Raw genomic sequence first — 12533 nt, 5'->3', positions numbered from 1 at the left:
CGGCTGTTGATGTGGAACTGACATGGCAGACAATGGGACCCTTCCTAAGATTTTTTGGTAAGTTCTTTCCAATTCTGCCCTCCGATTTCTCATTTTCTGCTCTGAAATTGCAGTTTTCTCTCATCTCTTTGATCGTTGTGTCTACTATTATGGAAACATCAGATGTTTTTGCTGCCACATACAGAAAGGGTAAATTCTATTGAAATTGTAACCGTTCCAGGTACCCCTTTTCTGACTATCTTTCTGTTGAATGTTGCACATGCAACCAAAAACGTTACATTAGTTACCATTGTTCACAACTGTTCTACCATTATTGCAAGCTCTCGGGACATTTGATTACTGCCTGTCCTACTTGTCCACCACGTCCTGATCAAGTCAAGTATCATTCTTGTCCCAAATTCTCTAAGAATATGCCTACTTTTGCGGTTGCTGCTACTAGTAAATCTACCTCTACTCCTCTCAACCCGTCTCCTGTCTCTCTATATGATATTGTGTCTCTTCTTTAGCATATTCTCTTCCTTTTTGGTAATACCCTTGCTGCTTTTTTTTTTACTCTTCCAGGTAATTCTAAATGGTATTTTAACTCAGGTTGTTTTAATCACATGTCTCCGTTGCGTAATCTCTTCTCATCTCTATCTACCACTACAAATGCACCTTCTGTCAATACTGCTAATGGTTCCCTCTTGCACGCAACACACAACGGTTCTATCTCCCAGTCAATTCTTAATCTTCCTAATACTTATTATATTCCCAAATTGAACTTTAATTTTATTTCTGTTGGTCAACTTGTTGATCTGGGTTTTGATGTCACTTTTTCCATTTCTGGTTGTCATGTACAGGATCGTCGAACGGGACAAATCATCGGGACAGGATATAAGGTTGGATGGTTGTTTGAACTTGAGAATCTTCATATTCCTCCGTGCCAAATCTCTGTGCTGCTTTTTCTCCATCTACCCTTCACTTATCACATCAATGTCTTGCCCACAGCTCTTGAGGAAAATTACGTCCTTTTGTGTCTTAGGTGTTTTGGTTAGGTTCCTAATGAGTCTTTTGATTGCATTTCTTGTCAAACTACCAAACAACCTGCTTTATCTTTTCACAATAATTCCTCTCTTGCTTACTCTCCTTTTGATCATATCCATTATAATATTTGTGGCCTCGCTCCCACTGCTTCTATGGGAGGAGCTCAATACTTTGTCATTTTTATTGATGATTATTCACGCTTTACTTAGGTTTATTTGATGACTAATCGCCATGAATTACCTTAGAATTATATTAACTTTTCCACTAGGATTAAAACTCAATTTTCTAAGGTCATTAATATTTTTCGACGCGATAATGCTATGGAATACCGTGACCCTAAACCTTTAACCTTTCTTGCAGAACAGGGTACTTTGTCTGTGTTTTCTTGTCCTGGTACATCTCAACAAAATGGACAAGCTGAAAGCAAACATCATCACATTCTTGACTCTATTCGTGCAATGCTTCTTTCTTCTTCGTGTCCTGAGTGTACTTAGGGTGACGTTGTTCTTACAACTATTCATGTTATCAATAGACTTCCTTCTTCTGTTCTTGGTAACATTACTCCCTTTGAGCGTCTTTATCATACCTCCCCAGATTATAGTTCTCTTCGAGTCTTCGGTTGTGTCTGTTTTGTTCTTCTTCAGCCTCATGAACATACTAAACTTAAACCTCGGGCTCGTATGTGTTGTTTCCTTGGTTATAGCATTGAATACAAGGGTTATCATTGTTGGGATCATCTCTCTAAACTTATTCGTATATCTCGTCATGTTGTCTTCTGGGATTATCAAATATTTTCTCAGTTCTCCTCATTTGAGTCTATTCCTCCTACTCAGTCACCTTTTTTCACTAACCCCAATGTTGATCTTTTCCTAGTGATGATTCTATAGGTTCCATCTTGAGTCATCCTCCACAGTCTCCTATTCTTCCACCTTCTTCATCTCCCGATAATTCCAAACCGGACGACAAACCTGCTCCTACCGTCATGCCTCCTTTTTTCACTCGTTCTTCTAAGGTAAGAAATCCACCTCCTCATATTCTTGATTATAATTATTTTTCTACTATTCTTCATCAACATGAACCTAAGTCATTCATAGAAGCCTCCACAAATTTAGATTGGCAACAAACAATACATGAAGAAATACAGGCACTTGAAAAAGCACATACTTGGGATTTGGTTGATCCTCCTTCATAGAAAGTTATGGGAAGTAGATGGGTCTACAAGATCAAGACTCGCTATGATAGTTCTATTGACCGTTATAAGCCACGATTGGTTGCTCAAGGTTGTACGCAAGAGTATGTTATTGACTATGAAGAGACTTTTACTCCTGTTGCTCGTCTAACATCTGTTAGAGCTCTTCTTGCCATTGCTGTAGTCAAAATATGGTCTCTCAGTCAAATGGACGTAAAGAATGTATTTCCTAACAGAGATTTAAAAAAGAAGGTCTATATAAAACCCCCTCCAGGTTATCCTTATCTTTCTAGCAAAGTTGGTCTCCTTTACAAAGCACTTTATGGTCTTAAGCAAGCTCCTCGCTAATGGTTTGACAAGTTCAGCACCATTATGTGCAATCTTGGTTTCACTTGCAGCCCTCATGAGAATGCTCTCTTTATTTGTAAAAGTGAATGCGGAGTTGTTCTTCTGCTTTTGTATGTTGATGACATGATCATTAATGGCGATGATGTTACTGGTATATCTGATCTCAAAGCCTCCCTTCACTGTATTTTTGAGATGTAGGACCTTGGTTCTCTCAGTTATTTTTTTGGTCTCGAGGTTATATCCGCAGATGATGGTATCTATCTCTCTCAAGCTAAGTATGCTTCGGATCTTCTTGCTCGAGCCGATATAAAAGATAGTCGCACTGAGTCTAATCCTCTTGAGCTTAATGTTCGTTTTACTCCGATGGATGGTACTATTTTGGATAATCCTACTCTCTATCGATAATTAGTTGGAGGATTAGTCTACTTAACTGTCACCCAACCAGACATTGCCTATTCGGTTTATGTTCTTAGCCTGTTCTTGTTAGCTCCTCATACTACTCACTATGTGGTAGTTCTTCACGTTCTTCGCTACACCAAAGACACCCTATTTCATGGCCTTTATTTTTTTTACGCATTCATCTTTATCCCTTCAATCATACTCAGATGTTGATTGGGCTGGTGATCCCACTGATAATCGTTCTACTACTGGTTATTGTTTGTTTCTTGGCGACTCTCTCATTTCCTGGCGAGTTAAGAAGCAAACATTCGCGACTTGATCAAGCATGGATGCTGAATACCGTGCTCTCGTGGACACCACTGTTGAGGTTGTCTCGATTCGTTGGTTTCTCAAAGACTTCGGTGCACCATAGTCATTCCCCACTGATATTTTTTATGACAACCACAGTGCTATTCAGATTGTCCATAATGATATATTTCATGAACGCACCAAACATATTGAGATTGATTGTTATTTTTTTGGCAACACATCCTTATTGATGATGTTCATCTCATCGCTGTTGGAACACTAGATCAGATTGCTGATATCTTCACAAAGGCTCATCATCTGACTCGTTTTCGGACTTTGGTATCCAAACTCAAGATGGTATCTTTATCTCCCACTTGAGTTTGAGGGGGGTGTTACAAAATAAATTAGAATCAATATTAGATTAATTAGTATCATTTATATTTATATAACATATCTGTATATTAATTATAGGATTGTATACTTTTATTACTCTGATTCTTCTAGCACCTATATATACTCCTTGTACATTATACTTTTCACACAACTTTAAATAATACACAATCCTTTTCTCCAATTTAGTGTCTTATTTCTAACAGAATTGAAAGATTGACGAAGCATTTATATGCATATGAATAAATTAAAGCTATTATTAAAAGAATCAAGTGGGTTATATGTTTATACAAATTCAATATATTAAAATAGTTATGTCAGGAGACCAAGTCTTTTGGGTAATTAATTAAATTTAATTAAATTATTTTAATAATTGATTGATACAACAAAAACTTCTTACAAAAATGTTAAAAATTTCAGCTTTCACTACTGAAATATTATTATACATTACAAAAGGTCGGCCAAACAACTAACTTTAGTATCAAGTGAGATGATGCACAAGATCGACCAAACAGCTAGCTTATTTTAGTATCAGCTAAGATGATAACATAAGATCGGCCAAATAGCTAGATAATTTTAGTAACAACTAATTTTAGTAATAGCTAAGATGATGACATAAGGTCGACTAAACAACTAAAAGGTTGGCTAAACAACTAATTTTAGTAACAGCAAAGACGATGACATAAGGCCGGCCAATCCCTTTTCATAAACTTCGACTAATTTTACCGACGACTCATGGTCTACAGTAATAATAAATAACCTTAGGGATTTTCTGAATGTGGATAGTAACGAACGATAGTGCATTACTAAATTTTAAACATTTAGTAACATTTATTAAAATGTCAATAGTTATGACAAAATTACATATTAAGTAACATTTATACTAAAATGTTATCAAATACATTTATTTTTTTTAAAATGCTACCAATTCCTATTCACTTATTTACATTCACAAGAAACAAGCAAAACTCTCTGCTTGCAAAATCAAAATCTCTCACTCCTCACATCCGAATCTCGCTTATGCTTCACGTGTTTGCTTCGATGTCGATCTCGCTCTTGCTTGATCTTGATCTCAATCTCGCTCTTCCTTGATCTCGATTCTCGATCTTGCTCTCGCTCAATATCGCTCTTGCTTGCACTTCGCCTCCTTAATCTCTCACTCTGCCTCCTTCATCTCACGATCTTCCTCCTAATTTTTATCATGATTACTACAATGCTCTGTACTTCAAACACAGGCTACCTCTAATTCACTTTGTTCTTCAAATTCTCATCTTAAATTTAAGAGCAAGCTCACTGGTAAGCATTTTCTCTCTTATTTAATTTTTTATTCACTCCATTCTTCAATTTCTTAACTCTCGTTGATTTTGATCCATATCTGAATTATCGCTACTTGTTGTTACTACCTCTGCTTGTTGCACTTGCTGTCATCATCGTCACTTTCATTGTGTAAGTAGGCCATTTGTTGATACTCAATGTGCTAATTTAGGTTATGAATTCATGATAGATCCTCAAAGTTCTATTTAACTTATTTCATAAAATTGATTTTCACCTTGTATTGGTGGTTGAGTATTTTAGATTCTTGACATGTGTTTCATCTTGTTGTATTTTGTGTATAATTGGATTTTGTTCAGTTATAGCAGCATATTCGTCTTATGCTGCAAATTTATAGAAGGTTGATTAGCGAAATTTGGTAAAAATATTATTACTTTATCAATCGAATTATTTGATTCATCAATTATTCATTATTTTTAATACCTTAATGCAAATATCTTTAAAGGGATTTTTAGTCTTGTTGCTTCTGTACTTATGTATTCAGATTGTTTCAAAAATTCTAAGGGAGTAATCATGGCATCTTAACATTTGTTAATATCTTCTAGCTAAATATTATATTATATAGTTGTCAATACACACTATATTAGTATTATTATTCTCTGTGATCTGTACACAATATTGTTGTTATATCATGGCTAACGATATCTTGGAATATAATAAAGTTCTTAAAAGTCAAGAAATATACGAGATTTGGTGGACTGAAGCCTGCTTCCAATGCATGAACACAATATATATGGTGATTTATGTTTGCTTTCTTGATCTAGAAAGGTACTTGACAGTTATTTTAATTACTGATATCATGCCTTCCTCCAGAAGCATGGCCAAGGGTGGACCTATTAAGGACCAAAAAGCCAACGCCGCCTCAGCAGCAGAATTATGCTGCTGCAGCTGCGTTGGTGGTTGTGACGCCTTCTTTGGCTTCAGCTGGGACCAAGAAGGAGGGTTCGGTGAAGAAGAAGAAGAAGAAGAAGAAGAAGAAGAAGAAGAAGAAGAAGAAGAAGAAGAAGAAGAAGAAGAAGAAGAAGAAGAAAGAGGGATTCAAGAGTATTAGCATGACGGAAAGGTTCACTTACAGGGTGAGGGATTTGCAAGAGATATTGTTAGGGTTTCAGGCAGAGCAATGCAAAGATCAGCATCTTCGATGGTTCTGTTACCGAAACTGACGTGGAGTTGAAGGAAGGTAAGTTGATTGTTCAGAAATGAAGGTTCGGAAGCTGGCCTAATGATGTTCATTCTTTGGTATGACCGTGTTCATTTCATTTCATTCTTTTGTTACAAGTAGATATTTGAATGCATGCATGTAAATAAAATGGTGATTGAAATTGTTATAGGTGAAGCATGTGTTGGAGGAGCTTGAAGCTGGAGTTCCTGTTGTCAAGCCCACACATAATGATGTTCTTGAAGAAGATAGGTGAGCTTTTTCGTAATTGCAATTGGTTATTGGAAGGTTTGTTTTGAGTTTTATATAGTAACAGTATTCATGCTTTATGATTTCACCATAGAGTATAGACAAAGGTAGATAGAAAAAATAGTCTCCCTCATTATAACATATAGAATAATTGACTTTAACTATGTCAACATGGAAAAAAAAAAGAAAAAAAGATGTGGCTTACAGATACAACTTGACTTTGAATTGTAAACAAAGAAGAATTCCTCAACACACATCGCATCATATGATGTCATGCATAACACAATAATTAGAAATTGAAGCAAGCAACTACATATATAGTTTGAACATTAATTCTATCCCTTCTCCTTCTCTTTGCCTCGCTATGCTTCTTCTTTATATTTATTATTGAAGGAGGGACTTCACAAGCTCCCCCTTATCATTATTATCCATGATGGGATTATTTTTATTGAAAAGCCTCTAAATAATATCAACTTGTTATGAGCTTTGTAAAACTGCTACCATGTTTGCTTCAATTTGTTGTGAATATTTGAAAGAAAATGTAGACCTAAAGGATATTCTAAATTAAATAGAGTTCCTTTAGGTGAGTATAACAATTGAGGACTAATGATTGGAGTAGAAAAGAATCCATCACTATCTAATATTGCTTTGCTATTTCTATTTTGAATGTAATAATACATGCTTGTTCTTTTCTACTTAATACTGCTTGTTCTGCTTGAATGGATTGCTATATCAAACTGCTATGCATGCTAATACTGTTTTCATGCATATTACAATTATTAGTTTAGATAGAAGATTTTTCTATTTTTTCTTTCATGCATCTACTATAAACTATATATCTTTGAGCTTTAGCCTTGAGATTTTATCTTACATACTTTCTATAATTGTTATAGTGTTATGGCAAACAAGAATGACAAAGCTTTAAGGTTAAGCATCTCAATGAGAGATATTATCTATGAATAAGAAGAGCAAATTGGATTAGGTCCTCGTTAATCCCGATTAATATCAACTGTGAAGGAAACAAGTTAGGAAACTGAGATAATTTTTTGACTTTTTTACTTTAAATTGGATAGGTTCAATTTGTGGTTTTGCTTTTTGTGTTCTTAACTAAGATATATAGCTCACGAGAATATTTGTAGTTCCCAGATTGCTCTCAATTCCATTCAACGTCGTTGTGTTAAAGTCTCCACTGCTGAATCCATTCCTGTTACCAGGTGATTTTCTTTTCTTCTTTTTTCTATATTTTTTTAATTACTCTTATTTTACTTTTATGATTCGTGGTGTTGTTAATAAATTTGTGCCACCTGAAAACTTCGACCTGGCATTGTTAACCTTTGAACTGGAATTCATTAAAAAAGGAGCAAAGAGTGAACAGGTACGCTCTGTCTAGGCTATTTATATGTTCCATGTCATTAATTGGACAATTTTAAGTGTGCAAAGTGATAGTTTTTTATCACCTTTTAGTTGTTTCTTATTAGTCACTTAATTCTAGTTTTTTGTTTTACTGATCTAATAGCTTCTCTAATGTTTGATTGTGAAAACTTTCTAGCATTTTCAAAATCTGCCTCATCATTCACTACAAGAAAAATATGTTTTAGCGACAAATTTTTAGTGGCAATAGTATAATGGCTACTAATTCTTTAATTTAAGTTATATTTTTGCGGTAATTATACATTTGACATTATTACAATATGTTATAGTGGCCATTATTACTATTGCCAAAAAATTATTATCTTTTATTACTTGTAATTTTAATTTTTTTAATTATTATAGTGGTCATTATCATTATTGCCAATAAACTTTATTATCACTCTCTTTTTATTATCTTAATATTGGCCTCTTATTAGGGTCTGAATTTGAGTATAACAAACCTAAATGAAGCAACCTCTCAGCTTCTTCAATGGTGTATCCACTTTTAGCCTTCGATCTCTGATCAACGGTATTATCTGGCCATGAAAAGTTATCAGTGCAGGTCTTTCCCAAACAGAACTAGCAGTAGAGGTGTATCCTATACAACTTTAATTACTCATGTTAGCAGAACAAGTCTTTTGGGTAATTAATTAAATTAGTTTAATAATTGATTTATACAACAAAAACTACTTACATAAACGTTAAAATTATGCACTTCTCATCTTTTTTTTTTCTGATGTTATTGCTACTTCTTTTTCTTCTTCTTTTAATTATTCTTTTAGTTTCTTTTTCTTCTCCTCAACTTTTATCTTCTTCTCTTTTCAAAGTTTATTAATGATATAAAATAACTTTTTGTATCGCTTATGTTTTCTTAAAAATAAATGGGTATTTTATCTAGACAAATCACTTTTTATGTTGAATTACACATAAATATAAAAAAAGATATAAAAATTTAATTAAAAAATAATAAATTATTTTAAATTATACAAAATTTTCAGATAAATGATATAAAATAATAACACAAAAATTTAATTAAAAAACATAAAAAATTTAATTGAATAACACATAAACTATTTTAAATTATATAAATTTTTAGCTGAATAATGCAAGAGAAAAATACATAAACTTTAACAGAAAAACACAAAAAGTTTAATTAAAGAATACAAGAAATGACTTGAATATCAATAAAATTATTTTATGTTTAGCGTTAATAAATATATGTATTCTTTGTATGTTTTTTTTTTCAAAATAAAGTATTTAGCTTCAAATATTATTGTGTTTATCATCACAATATTTCTATTTTTATTGTCAATAAATTATGTATTTTTTTCTTTATTTTTTTCTCAAAAAGTCGTAAATTTACCTTCAACAAAGTTTTGAATTAATCATAACAAAATTTTTGGATTTTTTTCACAATAAATTCCTGTGTTTTTTTTCAATGTTTTTATTCAAAGAATTATGTTTACTTTCAAAAATTTTCTATGTTTATAACCACAAAATTTTTGTATTTTTTCTTTATCTTATTTTTAAATAAAATTGTGTTTATTATCACAAATTTATGCATTTATTCTCAATAAATTCCAACTTTCACTTCTAAAATATTATTAAACATTACAAAAGGTCAGCCAAACAGCTAACTTTAGTATCAGCTGAGATGACGACACAAGGTTGACCAAACAACTAGCTAAACAGGTAGCTAATTTTAGTATCAGCTAAGATGATGACATAAGATCGGCCAAATAGCTAGTTAATTTTAGTAACAACTAATTTTAGTATTAGCTAAGATGATGACATAAGATTGACTAAATAACTAAAAGGTCGGCTAAACAACTAATTTTAGTAACAGCTAAGACAATGACATAAGGTTGGCCAATCCCTTTTCATAAACTTCGACTAATTTTACCGAGGACTCATGGTCTACAGTAATAATAAATAACCTTAGCGATTCCCTGAACGTCGATAGTAACGAACGAAAGTGCACTACTACATTTTAAACATTTAGTAACATTTATCTCTTAACATTTATTAAAATGTTAGTAGTTATGACAAAATTACATATTAAGTAACATTTATGCTAAAATGTTACCAAATACATTTATTTTTTTAAATATGCTTATTCACATTCACAGGAAACTAGAAAAACTCCCAGCTTGCAAAATCAAAATCTCTCACCCTTCACATTCAAATCTCACTCATGCTTCACGCGTTTGCTTCGATGACGATCTCGCTCTTGCTTGATCTTGATCACAATCTCGCTCTTGCTTGATCTTGATTCTCGATCTCGATATCGCTCTTACTCGCACTTCGCCTCCTTAATCTTTCACTCTGCCTCCTTGATCTCACGATCTTCCTCCTTTGTTTCATCATGATTACTACAATGCTCTGTACTTTGACCATAGGCTACCTCTAGATCACTTTATTCTTCAATTTCTCATCTCAAATTTAAGAGCAAGCTCACCGGTAAGCATTTTCTCTCTTATTTAATTTTTTCTATGCACTCCGTTCTTCAATTTTTTAACTCTCACTGATTTTGATCCAGATATGAGTTATCATTACTTGTTGTTGCTACCTCTGCTTGCTGTGCTTGCTATCATCATCGACATCGTTATTGTGCAAGTAGGCCATCCGTTGATACTCAATGTTCTAATTTAGGTTATAAATTCTGGACAGATCCTAAAAGTGCTATTTAACTTATTTCATAAAACTGATTTTCACCTTGTATTGGTGGTTGAGTATTTAGATTCTTGACATGGGTTTCATCTTGTTGTATTTTGTGTATAATTGGATTTTGTTCAGTTATAGCAGCAGATTCGTCTTATGCTGCAAATTTATAGAAGGTTATTTAGCAAAATTTGGTAAAAATATTATTATTGTATCAATAGAATTATTTGATTCATCAATTATTCATTATTTTTAATACCTTAATGCAAATATCCTTAAAGAGATTTTTAGTTTTGTTGCTTCTGTACTTATGCATTCAGATTGTTTCAATAATTCTGAAGGAGTAATCATGGCATCTCAACATTTGTTAATATCTTCTAGCAATATATTATATTTTATAATTGTCAATATACACAATATTAGTATTATTATCCTCTGTGATCTATACAAAATATGTTGTTATATCGTGGCTAACGATATCTTGGGAAATAATAAAGTTCTTAAAAATCAAGAAATAGATGAGATTTGGTGGACTGAAGCTTGCTTCCAATGCATGAACACAATATTTATGGTGATTTATGTTTGCTTTCTTGATCTTGAAAGGTACTTGGCAGTTATTTTAATTACTGATATCATGCCTTCCTCTAGAAGCATGGCCAAGGGTGGACCTGTTAAGGACGAGCTCGAAACCAAGAAGCCAACATCGCCACAGCACCAGAATCATGCTGTCGCAGTTGCGTCGGCAGCTGTGATGCCTTCTTTGGCTTCAGCTGGGACCAAGAAGGAGGGTTTGGCAACGAAGAAGAAGAAAGAGAGATTCAAGAGTATTAGCATGATGGAGAGGTTTAATTGCAGGGCGAGGGATTTGTATGAGATATTGTTAGATGAGAACGGGTGGAAGGGTTTCACGTAGAGCAATGAAAAGATCAGCAACTTCGATGGTTCTGTGATGAAGAGATTTTTTATTGGTATAGAATTTCACAAATAAATTCTCATTGCAAGTATAGTTTCTAAACCAACAAATAATCCTCAATAAAACATTTGTTTGTCAAAAGTACAAACCCCAATAAAAATAATAACCGAAGTATTTAAACCTCGGGTCGTTCTCCCTAGGAATTACAATGAAGTACTTTGTTATTGGCTATGAAGGAATGTTTTGGGGTTTTTGTAATTAGAGACAAGGAATATAAATAACAAGAGAAATAAGCTACTAACTAAGAAAGCTCTTGGCAAGGAATGAGAATTAGAAGTCCTATCCTCATTATCATCATCAATTGTGACAAGAATTGTCCATTGCTCCTACTTAGTTAACCTCTAACTATGAAGGAAATTCAAGTGGATATAATCAACTTGAGTCCACAAGTCCTAAAATTCCAAGAAAAGACTAGCTTTAGTGGCATACAAGTCAATTAGCAACTTCCAATTATCAATCAACAAAAGAGTTTGATAACTCAAGAGTCTCCAATTACTCAACCCAAGCCAAGAACACAAAAGAAAAGCATAGTAAAATGACAAGAAATATAAAATCTAACACTACCACATGCAAGAAAATAACAAGAACAAAGCAATTAAACAATAAAGGAACATAAAACATAAATTGCATTAATTGAAATCAAAGGGAACAAAAGTGCATGAACATAAAAATGACTAGGATAAGAAATTAACAAAAGGAACTAATAGAGTAAATATTTAGCAACAAGAAATTAAAAGGAAGAATAGATGAAAACAAGAATTAAAATCTAAATCTAAGAAGAGATTTGAATATAATCTAATCCTTATTCTAGAGAGAAGAGAAAGCTTCTCTCTCTAGAATTCTAACCTAAAACATGGTAAAAACTAAACTATCACTACTTGGTAACTAACTTCCCTTCAATTCTTGGATTCAATAGCATCAGAAATGGGTTGGATTGGGCCCAAAATGAGCTAGAAATTGCAGGCCACGTTTTCCCCAAAAATGGCCCACGCTCTTTTGCAATGCGTGCGCGTGGATCGATGCGTACGCATCACCAAATGCATGGCAACTATGACAAATTTTATATCATTTTAAATCCCTAGATGTTAGCTTTCCAACGCAACTAAAACCGT

The sequence above is a fragment of the Arachis stenosperma genome, chromosome 3 (assembly GCF_014773155.1).
Source record: "Arachis stenosperma cultivar V10309 chromosome 3, arast.V10309.gnm1.PFL2, whole genome shotgun sequence".
Classification (NCBI taxonomy): domain Eukaryota; kingdom Viridiplantae; phylum Streptophyta; class Magnoliopsida; order Fabales; family Fabaceae; genus Arachis; species Arachis stenosperma.
The sequence above is the reverse complement of the archived record's forward strand: the minus strand, read 5'-3'. Positions refer to the sequence as shown.